Source organism: Pristiophorus japonicus, chromosome 9 (genome assembly GCF_044704955.1).
Source record: "Pristiophorus japonicus isolate sPriJap1 chromosome 9, sPriJap1.hap1, whole genome shotgun sequence".
Lineage (NCBI taxonomy): Eukaryota > Metazoa > Chordata > Chondrichthyes > Pristiophoridae > Pristiophorus > Pristiophorus japonicus.
The window spans coordinates 82913800-82930331 of NC_091985.1; the positions used below are offsets into that span (position 1 = coordinate 82913800).

The window sequence follows — 16532 nt, forward strand, 5'->3', positions numbered from 1 at the left end:
GAAGAACACCAGCGGGTGCAATCCCAGCATAACCACCAGATGGCATCCCCTGGATTTTCAATACCATTTTGTTTATTGAATTCCAAATTCTTGCATTTCTTTTCATATTATATAAAAAAAAGGAAATCCAAGATAAATTTGCTGTCTGAATTCACCAGTTGCCAAGGATATAACTAAAATGCCAAGTAATTTTACAACGATGTAAGCCTACTGGAAAACTATGGTAACATCTTCTGTTGGTATCACATTGCAAGTACAAACACACTGCTATCTGGGATGACCAGGGTTATTTTTTAACCGGCCTTTTACAGGCTTATTTAGATTGTAGCAATATGATTCATGTAATTTAAAATACTGCCACCAAATTTAATGGGAAGTGTTATGTAATAATCAATGCTACAGAGTATACTTTTGGAAAGAGTGGCATGTACTAGATGTTGGTTGTGGACTCAAAGTAATGTAACAGGGAACACTGGGGCTGCTACTGCCGATCCGTCCTAAATGAGTCATAAGAGCGCCCACCGCCGATATTCCCCCCCGATGGCGAAATTCTGCTGAGAAAATCTTGCCCCCGCCAAGCGGTGTCAAAAGCTGCTTTTTTCTGCCGGTGCAGTGAGGTTCTAGTCCGTCAAAAATAGCAGTGTGGCTCCCATTAAAGGGGAGGGTGCACTGCCACTGACACCATGATTTTCTTTTGCCGGCCGACTGCCATGTCGACATTTATGCCCCTGGGTTCAGCCGGTCCGCCAACAGGCAGCCTGGCTCCCCCTCTTGGGTGCCAGGCTGCTAGCCCGGCCGAAACCCTGCCTGGTGGCCCAGCGGACTAAACTTAAAAAATTGCGCAGGGGAGAGCCCGTGGTGACACGGCGCTGTGATGAAGCCATCGGCGCTATGGTTGAAGACTGACAGTGGCGGCCACTTTGCTCACCCCCAACTTCCTCCCTCTAGACTCTGAACTTCTGCTTACCGCCTCACTTCCGCCCCATTATGACTTACTTCCAGTCCGCCGAAAAAAAAGCCAAAAAGCGGAATTTCGTTCAAGAGGCTACCGCATCCACCGCGCCGGTAAAATAACCAGAAACAAGGTAGGTGTGCCCCGTTTCCAGCGGTGGGCAATTTCGGCCCCACTATTTCTACACAGCAAAATAGTAAATGGCTATTAAATTAATATTTATTCAAATGCATGTTTATGTTAGGCCATACCAAAGAGGCCATCTAAAAATAGTTGCTCCAATCCTGTAATTGCAATTTTTGAAATGTAAAAATCGATATGGTCAGTACCATGACAGATCATTTCCATTTTCTGATTCTGGCAAATTTTCTTTATCTTGATATTCTTAAGTGTCACCAAAAGTTTTCCCCTTCATTGAAAGATGAATCCAGAGAAAGTTGATTGTTGCAAAGAATTCCTTACAACCCTAAAGGCAGAACATGGTCACTCATTTTTCTATCCCAGAGTGCACGCCATTGAATCTACATCCAAGAATAGCTTTTCTTAGTAGTTGTGGGAGCTGAACATTTCTTATTCTGCAGGAACTGAATTCATGCCCCAAGCAGGCATCCTTGGCTGTACTGACTTTCTCTTTGCTTGCTTTTTTCCTTAGAATCTCCTGTATCAACTGTTACATCCTCTTCTATTTTCTTCATTTTTTCTTGGATACTGTCCTCATTCCTAGTTGCTGGAAGCTTGGTTTCTGGTAACAGGTGTGAAGCGCCTATGGATGTTTTATTATGTTAAAGGCGCTATATAAATATATGTTGTTGTCAGCCAGCCAACCAGCTGGTTGGCCAAGGTTAGACTTCATTATTTGACTTTCTCAGCAGTCTATATTCTGGGGAAGCAAAATTTGGTAGCAGATGACTGCTCTAGTGGCAAGAACATTTGACAGGAAACATATTCTCCCTACATTATCCATCAGATTTAAGTTCCTGTGATAGACCACCAGCTTGGAATCATTTGTTCCCTCAATTGAAGTCAAAAACTTGCCTGTTCCAACCATTTATGAGACCATTCATAAGGGTATTTTCATGATGAATTGGTCTGAAAGAGTCCATGTAAAAGTATTTTCCTATATTCCCTGTCATTTTGTTAGTCTTTCATGAGGATGTCTTGTGGAACAGCTTGTGCCTCATGTTCGCCGCACATGAAGTACAGTTAAGAAAGTTTCCTTTCTTCTAGATGAGAACATTTTACATGATCATCTCAGTGATTTCAAAATTAAGACTTTCAGGGGAGACTGGCCTCCTTAGTTTCAAAGCTAGAAAGTGTTCCATTGACCCTTTTTAAGGAATCTTTAGGAGCTTGATATGTTTGTATTAATTTATAATTTGCAGGTGCCCAATTGGTCATTCTTTAGTTTAAAATTCCCAGCAAATAGGCTAACCAAGCATCTTCACACCTCTATCATTTGATGCTTTGCTTCTGTCCTGAAGACCATTTTCTCCTCAATAAAGAAATCACCTTCTTGGTCACTTTGTCCTGAGTGTTTAGGCTCTTGGTGTTCCTTCTCTTTAATGACTCAGACTTCTGACTTAGAGGCCTGCCGGCAGGTTTACGGCTGGAAACTGATCTGACAAATTAACTTCCCACTCGCCTGTGACAGAATTAGACCTGGCTGACTTTAATGGCTGGGCCTCATTTAAATCCAGCCGGCTGACATCCCGCCCAGAATGAGCGGGAAGTGGTGGAAAACTGCACAGCCCAGAGGCCGTTGACCAATAACATATAGGTAGTGGGATCGCCTTTGGGGGCCGTCTCGCGGGAGTCTCGCATTCGGGAATGGTGAGCCCATGACAGGGGAGGCCTATGCTTTCCTTGTGGAGCCCGGTGAAGCATCCCTGCTCCTCCTGATCAAAAAGGAAAGTTAAAACATTTCCTGTTTGGCCCTCTTCTGACCTGGCTCCTCTTCTCATTATCTTCATCTGGTGCGAAAGCTAAAGTGGCTCCCCCACTCAGGCCACCAGTTAAAATTGCAGTTGGGTACCATTATGAGGACCTTATATACAAATGTAAAGAAGGACCACTCAGCTTTGGGTGAGTGTCCTTGCTGCCTGCTGAGCAGAGCATGTTTAAATTCAGATGGTGAATTCTTGGTTACTGTCTGATGGGTAAGTAATCTGGACAATTTTAACGGCGCGTCCGCCCAGTTTCCGCTGCACTGTTGGGGTTAAAATCACACTCAAAATCATTTCCTGCAAGCTATAATTTGCTCTAAACAGGGAGATTCAAACTTGCCTTTTAAATCATCTCCCATTTATAGCTCATCAGGGATTCTTCAGAAGCCTAGCTCTGTGTACCATTTTGTCTGAATGTTTGTTTGAAGATACTCACTTCTCTCCAAAGCACTACAGTTTGTGCAGCCGTGCCAAGGGCTAAGTACCTTAAGATCTTAAATCAGATCCTTATTTTCAGAAGAAGATATCAGTACTGCTAAACCTTAAAATGTATCTGAGTGAGTGCACAAAGAGTTTGATTAGGCAGAGCATTGGGTTATTGAACTTTTTCACATACTCAAGGTACTCTAATCCTGAGAACCTCCACTTTGAATACATTTCTGTAAGATTAATGCATCTCAAAATTGAATCTGTTGTAAAGCAACACTATTGTATGATTAATTAGTCTACATCTCACCATCTGCCTCACCACTGAAATGCATTGACTGGCTTGAAGTTGCTATATTTGGGCGGTCGATATGACCTCGCCACAGAAAGTTAAGTCTTGTCCATTCCAGTACCCTGTTAACAGCAGGATAAGTGTTAATTACAGCCAACCTCTCTGGAGCTGAAAATTAACTATTACAAGTGCAGTCACATTCATTCAGGTTTTATTTGCTGGAGATTTTAAAAAAATATCAATTTAAAAATTTAAAAAATTATTTTTTAACTATTCCTTTCTGTCTCTTTCTCTCTCTTAATCCAATCTTTCTTTCCCTCCCTTTATTTCTCTTTCTGTATCTGATTTGACATTGAATTCACCCATTCTAATTTACACTTCCTTCTTAATCCACGCGCTGTTAATTTCAAAATCCTTCATCTGATTGGTTAAGGAGATACACAGTTGCTTTCTCAGCTCACTCAGGTCCCAGATGCCCGGTTTCTATTTCTGCGCCGTCATCAGCTCGCACTTTCAGCAACTTATTGCACAAAATATCATCAAGATTAATGGGGTTAGTCTAACAAATGGCAGATGTCGCCCAGTTTGATACTTAGAGATGGCTGAGTCGGCAAGAGTACAGTTGGAGGGCCCTTGGTAGTAGAGAGGTCGACCTGGAAGGTGAGTCATGACTGGGGATGGGGGTGGGCAGTGGGCCCTTGCAGCACGGGTTTTAGGGGTAAGAAGGTACTTTAGGGGTTCAGTTAGAGCCAGAAGATGCTTAGTCAGAGGGAGGGGAAGGTTGAGGGAGAGAGAGTTGAAGGATGGCAGCAGATGGCCAGAGGGGAGGATTGTTCGGGGAGAGTTCCCGAGGGAGCTGTTATCCCATCCACCATCTTGGAAAAGGAGATGACAGTTGTTTCATTCAGGACAGGCAACACCTTCATAACATCTTCCATTAAGCAGCAGCAGCATGAAAGGACTACACACTTTGACTATACTGCTGGCATTCCCTGAGCACAAAAGATGATTGATTGCACTTATGTAGCATTTTGGGCCTGTCCACATAAACAGAAAGGGATTCTACTCTGCTTTAATTTTGCACACCAATCTCTCGTGTGGGACCTTGTCAAAAGCCTTTTGAAAGTCCAAATACACCACATCCACTGGTTCTTCCTTATCCACTCTACTAGTTACATCCTCAAAAAATTCCAGAAGATTTGTCAAACATGATTTCCCTTTCATAAATCCATGCTGACTTGGACCGATCCTGTCACTGCTTTCCAAATGCGCTGCTATTTCATCTTTAATAATTGATTCCAACATTTTCCCCACTACTGATGTCAGGCTAACCGGTCTATAATTACCTGTTTTCTCTCTCCCTCCCTTTTTAAAAAGTGGTGTTACATTAGCTACTCTCCAGTCCATAGGAACTGATCCAGAGTCAATAGACTGTTGGAAAATGATCACCAATGCATCCACTATTTCTAGGGCCACTTCCTTAAATACTCTGGGATGCAGACTATCAGGCACCGGGGATTTATCGGCCTTCAATCCCATCAATTTCCCTAACACAATTTCTCACCTAATAAGGATATCCTTCAGTTCCTCCTTCTCACTAGACCCTCGGTCCCCTCGTACTTCCGGAAGGTTATTTGTGTCTTCCTTCGTGAAGACAGAACCAAAATATTTGTTCAATTCGTCTGCCCTTTCTTTGTTCCCCATTATAAATTCACCTGAATCCGACTGCAAGGGACCTACGTTTGTCTTCACTAATCTTTTTCTCTTCACATATCTATGAAGCTTTTGCAGTCAGTTTTTATGTTCCCGGCAAGCTTCTTCTCGTACTCTATTTTCCTCCTCTTAATTAAACCCTTTGTCCTCCTCTGCTGAATTCTAAATTTCTCCCAGTCCTCAGGCTTGTTGCTTTTTCTGGCGAATTTATATGCCTCTTCCTTGGATTTAACACTATCCTTAATTTCCCTTGTTAGCCACGGTTGAGCCACCTTCCCCGTTTTATTTTTACTCCCATACAATCAGCAAGAACAGCTGTGAGGAGGGATGATATGTTTGAGAGATCATCAAATGAGACCATATGGGTCGAACTAAAAAATAAAAAAGGGGCGATGACACTGCTGGGCGTGTATGATAGACCACCAAACAGTGGGAGGGAGATAGAAGAGCAAATATATAGGCAAATTTCTATGAAGTCCAAAAACCATAAGGCAGTAATAATAAGGGATTTCAACTATCCTAATATTGATTGGGACAAATATTGTGTGAAGGGTATAGAGGTGCGGAATTCCTACAATGCATTCAAGAGAACATTTTTAGTCAGTATGTAACAAGCCCAACACGGGAGGGGACGGTTCTGGATTTAGTTTTGGGGAATGAAGCTGGGCAGGTGGAAGGGATATCAGTGAGAGAGCACTTGGGTGCCAGTGATCATAATTCAGTCAGATTCAAGGTAGTTCTGGATAAGGACAAGGATAGACCAAGAATAAAAGTCCCAAATTGGGGAAAAGCTAAGTTGAGAAGTGGTTTGGCCATAGTGGGCTGGAAACAGTGACTTGAAGGTACTCTGGAAGGCGTTCAAGGAGGAGATCTGGAGGGCTCAGGCCAAACATGTGCCCTTAAAAAAAAAAGGCTGGGAAATAACAATTCTAGAGCCCCCTGGATGTCTAGGGACTTACAGGGGAGGATAAAGAAACAAAGGGAAGCTTATGTCATATATCGATGGCTAAATATTGTAGAATCTCTGGAGGAATATAGGGCGAGAACCTCTACTTTTTTTGCCTTCATAACGCCCACTTAACGCCCATTTTACCGCTGAAATGACATATAACGCTCATATATCGCCCATTTTGGCATAAAATGGAAACTGACGGGCTTTTTTAGGAGACTTATCGCTGAATGTTATTTTCCCAATGGGCATAATGGCGAGAAAAAATATTACCGCCTGCCCACATGTTTTGGGCGGTATCAACAGAATGGGCGAATTCAACGCCCATATTATCGCCCAGCGTTACTTTCCTCATGGAATTAACGCCGAGATTCAATATTAAGGCCGGCAACCGTTTTTTGTTGTAAAGTGCATATTTACCCAAAGAAGCGGCCATGGAGATCGCCCACCGTCAATTTCACCACCTTGCACACATATCGCACACAATATCGCTCACCCAAAAAAACGCCCACAAAAAGTGGAACTAACTGGAATGAATCACAGCGTTATGGACGCCATGTTGTAGACCACATGTTGCGTCTTTTAAAAGGCTGCTATGCTTCAACCTCGGCTGAGGTACGATGTACTCTGCAGGTCGTTGGAGTTGATGTGAACATCTCTGAAAACATCTTGACCACACTGTGACCGATAGGAATTGAAGAGGTGTGCTTGTCGGGTCAGTCCTTGTTTGTGTGCAATCGGTGGCAGACAGAGAACTACTGCAATGGGGCCTGTCCTTTCTCAACCTCTCTTGGTGACCAAATACATGCAGCACCCTCGACATCGCCTAAGGAACACTGCACTGCATTATGTGCCCAATGTATGAAGTGACAGACAGATGAGGAGGACCAGACGTTACACCCCCCACAAGTACAAGGAGAGGCATTCTTACCTCGACTTGCCCGACACCACCTGCCTTTCGGAGACCACGCTTCCACAAAGAGGTTATCACTGAGGTATGCCAGCTCATGAGGGCAGGCTTGCAGTCTGCCAGCACCATCAGAACTGCACTGTCCGTCGAAGTCAAAGTCACCACGGCACTGTCATTCTATGCCTCGGGTTCCTTTCAGGCCACAGTTTGCGGACTTTCTCAGCATGCCACACATCGCTGCATTAGGCAGGTCACTGAAGCCCTGTTTGTACACAGGAGGGACTTGATCATCTTCCCTATGACCAGGGAGGCACAGAGTGAGAGGGCTCTTGGTTTCTCCAGAATTCCAAACTTCCCCAAGGTGCTGGGATCAATAGACTGTACACACATCGCGATGTGGGCACCTTTTCAGGATGCTGAGGTTTTCAGGAACTGCAAGGGATTCCGCTCCCTGAATATCCAGCTGGTTGTCGACCACCAGCAAATATTACTGGCAGTGAATACTCAATTTTCGGGCAGCATCCATGATGCGCACATCCTGCATGAGAGCACTGTATCTGACTTGTTTAACAATCAGCCACAAGGTCAATGCCGGATGCTTGGGGACAAAAGATATAGCAACGCCACCTGGCTGAGACCTGCGTGACACCCACACCGAGGCTGAGAGGCGATACAATGAGAGCCACAGAGCAACTCACAATATCGTGGAGAAAACCATTGGAATGCTGAAGCAGCAGTTCAGATGCCTGGACCACTCAGGAGGCGAGCTCCAATACCACTCTGAGCAGGTAACTCAATTCGTGGTGGTCTGCTCCATGCTACACAACTTGGCTATGAGGAGGGGACAAGAATTGCCTGATGAGTCTGACAGTCCACCTCACCAGAGAGAGGAAGAGGAGGATGAGGAGGCGGACACTGACATCGGGCCAGACAATCAGGCTGATGCTGAAGCCATGCCCCCACCCCCCTGTAGACCTCATGAAAGGGCCCATGGTGGCATGATAGCTGCAAGAGCCTTACATCAGGCACTCATCAATGATCACTTTGCCTGAAAGAATGTTGATGTTATTTCCATGGCTGACACACTGCTGGGTGAGCAGGTCATACATCAATGGTGGGCATCACCTTGGTGACCGTTAAAGTTTACGTTCATTGAAGTTAAGTGTGATTGTACCCTTTGATATGTTAAGGAATCACCAGCATGTAATGGTACAGCTATCTGAGCCAATGTACTGCAAGTTTTTGTTAAATAAAAAACATTTAAACCAAACATTAGTCTGAAATCATCAGTATTTTTGTCCAAACCCTCCCTCCCTTCCGCCCCCGCATCTCCTCCCCACCTGTACCCCTTCCCCTCCTGACTCCAAGCCGCCTGGCCGAGGAGGTCCTCAGGCGATGCTTCATTGAGGCCGGCGGGGATGGGGGGGGTGGTAGGGTGATGGCCGAAGTGCTGCTTGGACGGATATGGGAGAGGATGGTCCTGAGGTGGGAACGCGCTCCAAGCCAGAAGCAAAATGCTGCTGCTGGCTCTCATGTGTGGTTGGCAATGGGGGTGCGTCACCTTAGGGTGCAGTGTGGTGATCCGGGACGACTGGGAGCCCTCTGCCACCAGTGTTCCTGGCTACCAGCTCCAGGGCCTCCTCCATCCCTTCCATTTTATATGTTATTTGTTGGACAAAAACTCGGTGCCAACTATGTTCTTGGTGCTTAGTAGGCTTTTTGCTGCTGGTGAATCTCCCTTGTGCCTCCCACAATAGCCAAACAAGCACACACCACAGCCACACATGCTTTCAGTCCCTCTGAGCTCCCTCTCCTTCTGTCTCCTCGTCTGTGCATGTCGTGGTGACCCGTGACCTCCAGAATCGCGGGACTTGAGCGTTGCCATGCCGTTGCTAAGGACAGCCACACTTTACGGCAGAGGGTCAGAATAATTTAACGCTACCGCCCATTTGATATCGCTCACGGTAACGCCCATTTTCAAAAATGTAAACTAGGCGTTTTGAGAATGGGCGAGAAGCCGGTGATCTGAAACCCCTTTTTTAATGCCCATGCCGGAAATAACGCCCATTTTTGGGCACTAAGCTCAAAAGTGGAGGTTCTAGCCCATAGAAAGTTCAACAGTAAAATTAAAAAGGATATTAGGAATGCTAAGAGAGAGCATGAACGTATTCTTGATAAGTAAAATCGAGGAAATCCCAAAGATGTTCTATAAATATATTAAGAGCAATAGGATAACTAAAGAAAGGGTAGGGCCTATTAGAGACCTTGAGTGTAATGTGTGTGTGGAGGCGGAATATGTTGGTATGGTTCTTAATGAATACTTAGCGTCTGTTTTCACAAAGGAAAGGGGCATTGCAGATACTGCTATCGAAGAGGAGTGTGAAATTCTGGATGAAATAAACATAGTGAGAGAGGAGGTATAAAGGGTTTAGCGGCTTTGAAAGTAGATAAGTCTCCTTGTCCAGACTAAGTGCATCCCTGGCTGTTGTGCGAAGGAAAAGGGGAAATAGCAGAGGTCTTGACCATCATTTTCCAGTTCTCTTTGGATTCAGGCATGGTGCCAGAGGATTGGAGGACTGTTAATATGGTACTCTTGTTTAAGAAGGGAGAAAGGGATAAGCCGAGTAATTATCTGCCTCTCAGCCTAACCTCAGTGGTGGGAAAATTATTGGAAAAAATCCTGAAGGAGAGGATAAATCTACAATTAGAAAAGCAAGGATTAATCAGGAGAGTCAGCATGGATTTGTTATGGAAAGATCGTATTGACGAACCTCAGTGAATTTTTCGAGGCGGTAACCAGGAGGGTCGATGAGGGTAGTGCATATGATGTAATATAATGGACTTTAGCAAAGCTTTTGATAAGGTCCCACATGGTAGACTGGTCACAAAGATAAAAGCACATAGGATCCAGGGCAAAGTGAGAAGTTGGATCCAAAATTGGCTTAGAGGTAGGAAGCAAAGGGTAATGGTTGATGGATGTTTTTGTGACTGGAAGGATGTTTCCAGTGGGGTTCCGCAGGGCTCAGGACTGGGTCCCTTGCTTTTTGTGGTATACATTAATAATGTGGATTTGAATATAGGGGATATGATTAAGCAGTTTGCAGATGATACTGAAATTGGCTGTGTGGTTGATACTGAAGAGGAAAGTCATGAACTGCAGGAGAATATCAATCTACTAGTCGGGTGGGCAGAACAATGGCAAATGGAACTTAATTTGGAGAAGTGTGAGGTAATACACTTGGGGAGGGCTAATAAGGAAAGGGTATACATATTAAATGGTAGGCCACTTAGAATTGCAGATGAACAAAGGAATCTTGGAGTGCTTGTCCACAGATCCTTGAAAGTAACAAGCCCCAGGTGGATAAGGTGGTTAACAAGGCATACAAAATGCTTTCCTTTATTGGCCGAGGCATAGAATACAAGAGCAGGGAGCTTATGCTTAAATTGTATAATGCACTGGTTAGGCCACAGCTGGAATACTGCGTGCAGTTCTGGTCTCAGTATTATAGGAAGGATGTGATTGCACTGGAGAAGATGCGGAGGAGATTTACGAGGATGCTGCCTGGAATGGAGAACCTTAGCAATGAGGACAGATTGGTTAGGCAGGGTTTGTTCTCCTTGGAATAGAGGAAGCTGAGAGGAGACCTGATTGAGGTGTATAAAATTTTATGGGGCCTGGATATAGTGGATAACAAGGGCTTATTTCCCTTGGTGGAGGGGTCAATTACAGGGGGACATAGGTTTAAGGTAGTTGGTGGAAGATTTAGAGGGGTCTTTAAGGGAAGCTTCTTCATGCAGAGGGTTGTGGGGATCTGTAACTCACTGGTTAGAAAGGTGGGAGAGGCAGAAGCCCTCATCACATTTAAAAGGTGCTTGTATGAGTACTTAAGGTGCCGTAACTTGCAGGGTTACGGACTGAGGGCTGGTAAGTCATCATCATCATAGGCAGTCCCTTGCTTCCACTCCTGAAATGAGTTCTTTGGTGGCTGAACATTCCAATACAAGAGCCACAGACTCTGTCACAGGTGAGACAGATAGTCGTTGAGGGAAAAGGTGGGTGGAACTGGTTTGCCGTACGCTCTGTCCACTGCCTGTGCTTGATTTCGGCATGCTCTCAGCATTGAGACTCGAGGTGTTTAGCGCCCTCTCGGATGCACTTCCTCCACTTAGGGCGGTCTTGGGCCAGGGACTCCCAGGTGTCAGTGGGGATGTTGCACTTTATCAGGGAGGCTTTGAGGATGTCCTTGTAGCGTTTCCACTGCCCACCTTTGGCTCATTTGCCGTGAAGGAGTTCCGAGTAGAGTACATGCTTTAGGAGTCTCATGTCTGGCATACGAAATATGTGGCCTGCCCAGTGGAGCTGATTGAGTGTATCAGTGCTTCAATGCTGGGGATGTTAGCCTGGACGAGGACGCTGATGTTGGTGCGCCTGTCCTCCTAGGGGATTTGGAGGATCTTGCAGAGATATCGTTGGTGGTATTTCTCCAGCAACTTGAGGCGTCTGCTGTACATAGTCCATGTCTCTGAGCCATACAGGAGGGCAGGTATTACTACAGCCCTGTAGACCATGAGCTTGGTGGCAGTTTTGAGGGCCTGGTCTTCAAACACTCTTTTCCTCAAGCGGCCGAAGGCTGCACTGGCGCACTGGAGGCGGTGTTGGATCTTGATGACTGGGGGAGGAGTGCTGTGCAGTGAGGACAGGCTGGTGGAGGACTTTTGTCTTACGGATGTTTAGCATAAGGCCCATGCTTTCGTATGCCTCAATACATACGTCGACTATGCCCTGGAGTTCAGCCTCCGTATGTGTGCAAACGCAGGCATCGTCTGCATACTGTAACTCGATGACAGAGCTTGGGTGGTCTTGGTAAGTGGGATTAGACTGGATCATCATCATCATAGGTAGTCTCTCGAAATCGAGGATGACTTATTTTCACTCTAAAAGTGAATTCTTAGGTGACTGAACAGTCCAATATGGGAATTACAGTCTCTGTCGCAGGTGGGACAAACAGTCGTTGAAGGAAAAGATTGGTGGGACAGGTTTGCTGCACGCTCCTTCCGCTGCCTGCACTTGTTTTCTGCATGCTCTCGGTGATGAGACTCAAGGTGCTCAGCGCCCTCCCAGATGCACTTCCCCCACTTATGGCGGTCTTTGGCCAGGGTCTCCCAGGTGTTGGTGGGGATGTTGCATTTTATCAAGGAGTCTTTGAGGGTGTCCTTGAAACGTTTCCTCTGCCCACCTTAGGCTTGCTTGCCGTGTAGGAGTTCCGAGTTGAGCGCTTGCTTTGGGAGTCTTGTGTCAGGCATGTGAACAATGTGGCCCGTTATATGGAGCTGGTCGAGTGTGGTCAGTGCTTCGATGCTGGGGTTGTGGGCCTGATCGAGGATGCTAATTTTGGTGCGTCTGTCCTCTCAGGATCTTGCGGAGACATCGTTGGTGGTATTTCTCCAGCGATTTGTTGGCTGGTGCAGATACGATGGTAAGTACTTCAGGGAATCTAATATGGCCATAGTGATCTGCTGGACTAGTTTAGATTGCCTGGATGGGTCTGAGAGGAATTTTCCCAGATTTTTTTCCCCTATTGGCCTGGGTTTGTATCTGTTTTTCTGCCACTCCCAGGAGATTGTATGGCTCCGGGTGAGGTGAAGTGTCAAATGTTACTATACATGGAGTATCGCAGTTGTGTGGGGAGGACTGGTTGGGCCGGATGCTCTTTACCTGTCCGCCATTGTTCATAGGTTTATATGTAACCTTCAGGGATGCTGACCGAGGGCCATGTGACTCTTTGTTGGCCGGCGCGGACACGATGTGCCGAAATCCTCCTTCCGCGCTGTAAATTTCTATGTTTCTATCACTATTAAGCTTATGATGGGTAGTTTGAAGCAGCACTTTATATGACTGGACAGATTAGAGAATGCATTATAGTATAGCTCTGCCACAGCCCCCCCACCCCAAGTCCCTAGAATGTTGTCATGTGCGGCATGCTTTATAACTTTGCACTGCAAAGAGGCTTACCCATGTAGGAAGAAGAGTTTTCTTTTAATTCGTTCGTGGATGTGGGCATCGCTGGCAAGGCCAGCATTTATTTCCCATCCCTAATTGCACTTGAGAAGGGGGTGGTGAGCCGCCTTCTTGAACCGCTGCAGTCCATGTGGTGAAGGTACTCCCACAGTGCTGTAGGGAGGGAGTTCCAGGATTTTGACCCAGCGACGATGAAGGAACGGCGATATTTTTCCTAATCAGGATGGTGTGTGACTTGGAGGGGAACTTGGAGATGATGGTGTTCCATGCGCCTGCTTCCATTGTCCTTCTGGGCGGTAGAGGTCGTGGGTTTGGGAGGTGCTTCCGAAGAAGACTTGGCAAGTTGCTGCAACGCATCTTGTAGATGGTACGCTGGTGGTGGAGGGAGTGAATATTTAAGGTGGTGGATGGGGTGCCAATCAAGCAGGGTGCTTTGCCTGGATGGTGTCCAGCTTCTTGAGCTGCACTCATCCAGGCAAGTGGAAAGTATCCATCACACTCCTGACTTGTGCCTTGTAGATGGTGGAAAGGCTTTGGGGAGTTAGGAGGTGAGATACTCGCCACAGAATACCCAGCATCTGACCTGCTCTTGTTGCCACAGTATTTATATGGCTGGTCCAGTTAAGTTTCTGGTCAATGGCGATGTCAGGATATTGATGTTGGGGGAGTTGCCGATAGTACTGCCATTGAATATCAAGGGAAGGTGTTTAGACTCTCGCTTAATGGAGATGGTCATTGCCTGGCACTTGTGTGGCGCGAATGTTACTTGCCACTTATCAGCCCAAGCCTGAATATCGTCCAGGTCTTGCTGCATGCGGGCATGGACTGCTCCATTATCAGAGGAGCTGTGAATGGAACTGAACAATGTAATCATCAGCGAACTTCCCCACTTCTGACCTTATGATGGAGGAATGATCCTTGGTGAAAAAGCTGAAGATGATTGGGCCTAGTACACTGCCCTGAGGAACTCCTGCAGCGATGTCCTGGGGCTGGGATGATTGACCGCCAATGATTACAACCATCTTCCTTTGTGCTAGGTATGACTCCAGCCAGTAGTGAGTTTCCCCCCTGATTCCCATTGACTTCAATTTTACTAGGGCTCCTTGATGCCACACTCAGTCAAATACTGCCTTGATGTCAAGAGCCATCACTCTCACCTCACCTCTGGAATTCATCTGTTTTGCCCATATTTGGACCAAGGCTGTAATGAGGTCTAGAGCTGAGTGGTTCTGGCGGAACCCAAACTGAGCATCAGTGAGCAGGTTATTGGTGAGTGACATTTGATAGCACTGTCGACGATACCTTCCATCACTTTGTGATAATTGAGAGTAGACTGATGGGGCGGTAATTGGCTGGATTGGATTTGTCCTGCTTTTTTGTGGACAAGACATACCTGGGCAGTTTTCCATATTGTCTGGTAGATGCCAGTGTTGTAGCTATACTGGAACAGCTTGGTGAGAGGCGCGGCTAGTTCTGGAGCACAGGTCTTCAGCATAACAGCCATGATGCTGTTGAGGCCCATAGCCTTTGCTGTATCCAGTGCACTAATCCGCTTCTTGATATCATCTAAAGAGAATTGGCTGAAGGCTGGTATCTTTGATGGTGGGGACCTCAGGAGGAGGCCAATATGGATCATCTACTCAGCACTTCTGGCTGAAGATAGTTGCAAATGCTTTAGCCTTGTCTTTTGTACTTGCGTGCTGGGCTCTGCCATCATTGAGGATGGGGTTATTCATGAAGCAACCTTCTCTCGTTAGATGTTTAATTGTCCACCACCATTCACGACAGGATGTGGCAAGACTGCAGAGCTTTGATCTGATCCTTTGGTTGTGGGATCACTTAGCTCTGTCTATAGCATGCTGCTTCTGCTGCTTAGCATGCATGTAGTACTGTGTTGCAGCTTCCCCAGGTCAGTACCTCATTTTAGGTATGCCTGGTGTTACTCCTGGCATACTCTTCTGCACTCTTCATTGAACCGGAGTTGGTCCCGAGGTTCGATGGTAATGGTAGAGTTAAATCGAAGAAAAGTGTAGGAGAGAGGAGATGAGAAAGTCCTTTCTGAAACATTAGTACAACCTGGTAGACTAGTGTGCCAAGCAAGTGCTGATATAAATTATTGATAGCTAAATGCCTGCCTTTTCAGGAGCCCTTCTATCGACATTTACCAAAAACTCTCCCAAAACACCATCAGCAACACTGTCCTTAACACTTCCTCCCTTAGCACCAATGTCCATCAAATATTATTGGACGCAATCACAATAACATCCTCAGCACAACACACAAATTAATTTCATAAAATGTATTGAATAAATTTAGTCATGTGTGAATGATGTCAGTATTTCTTTGCCGCAGTGCGTACCATTTGGTGGTGGATTGTGTGTGATACCTCTACAACTTCTTTTCAGCGCTATTTCAGGAGCTTATTTTCATCCTTCTTGCACTTTACAGGTAATTAAAAGGATTTGCTTTTCTCCCTTTTTAACTAGTTGATGCTCACAGTTCACAAAACAACAAATGGCACAAGTCAACTTTGTGCAGCCAGCGCATTGAAGGGAATTCTTCTGTGTTGCACCCTTATTAGCATATGGTTGCTGCGAAGCCAGATACTTTGCCTAACTCACAGAGGTAAGGGGAGAGTGGAATTTCTGGAGAAGTGGCTGGAAAATGCAGGTGTAGCACCTTGAAACTACACTGGTACTTTCTGCAGGGCACAAAAAGGCTGCTTTTGAACAGCAGCTTTGGTGAACGTGTTGGAAAACAAATAGTGGCCAGGAAATTGAAGCCATTAGCGCCGATCATTAAGGCCAGTTTGGAAGTAAAAATGGTGGCCGCCTCGTTTCCAACATGGAAGGTGGCAGCTGCCATTTTGGGTAGGTCGGCAGCACTGCCATTGCCTGCGCTCGCTTCCCATATTTAAATGATCCAGTTCGTGATGTCAATCGTCATGCATCGCCTGAATTGACGCACGATCTGGGACTTTGGATGTCGCCACTCTTAATAACTCCTTCTCCAAGCCACGCACGGGAGAATGTGCCTGCAGCAGTACAACAGAACCACTGCTAGCACTTCTTAAAGGGACACACACAACTTTCAGGTAAGTTTAGATTTTTAGCCTTTGGACGAGTTTCTTCACATTTTATTAGAGTCATCATCATCATTATAATGCAATACATTAAAAAAAAATTAAAGTGTGCATAGAATGCTTCTGGACATTTGCAAGCTTTTGGCTCTTAAAGGAAGATCTCTGAGAATATCACTTTCTCCCAGTCCTGGGGGCTACAGTTGTAGTCCCCCTTGGGCTGCAGCATGACCTGGAGATGGAGCAGAG

General features: G+C 45.8%; 1 protein-coding gene across 5 annotated transcripts in view; it reads right to left on the bottom strand.

The window, feature by feature from the left end:
• LOC139273122 (follicle-stimulating hormone receptor-like) overlaps positions 1 to 16532 on the bottom strand; it is a 311116-nt gene that overhangs the window by 32049 nt on the left and 262535 nt on the right. The window lies entirely within an intron of this gene.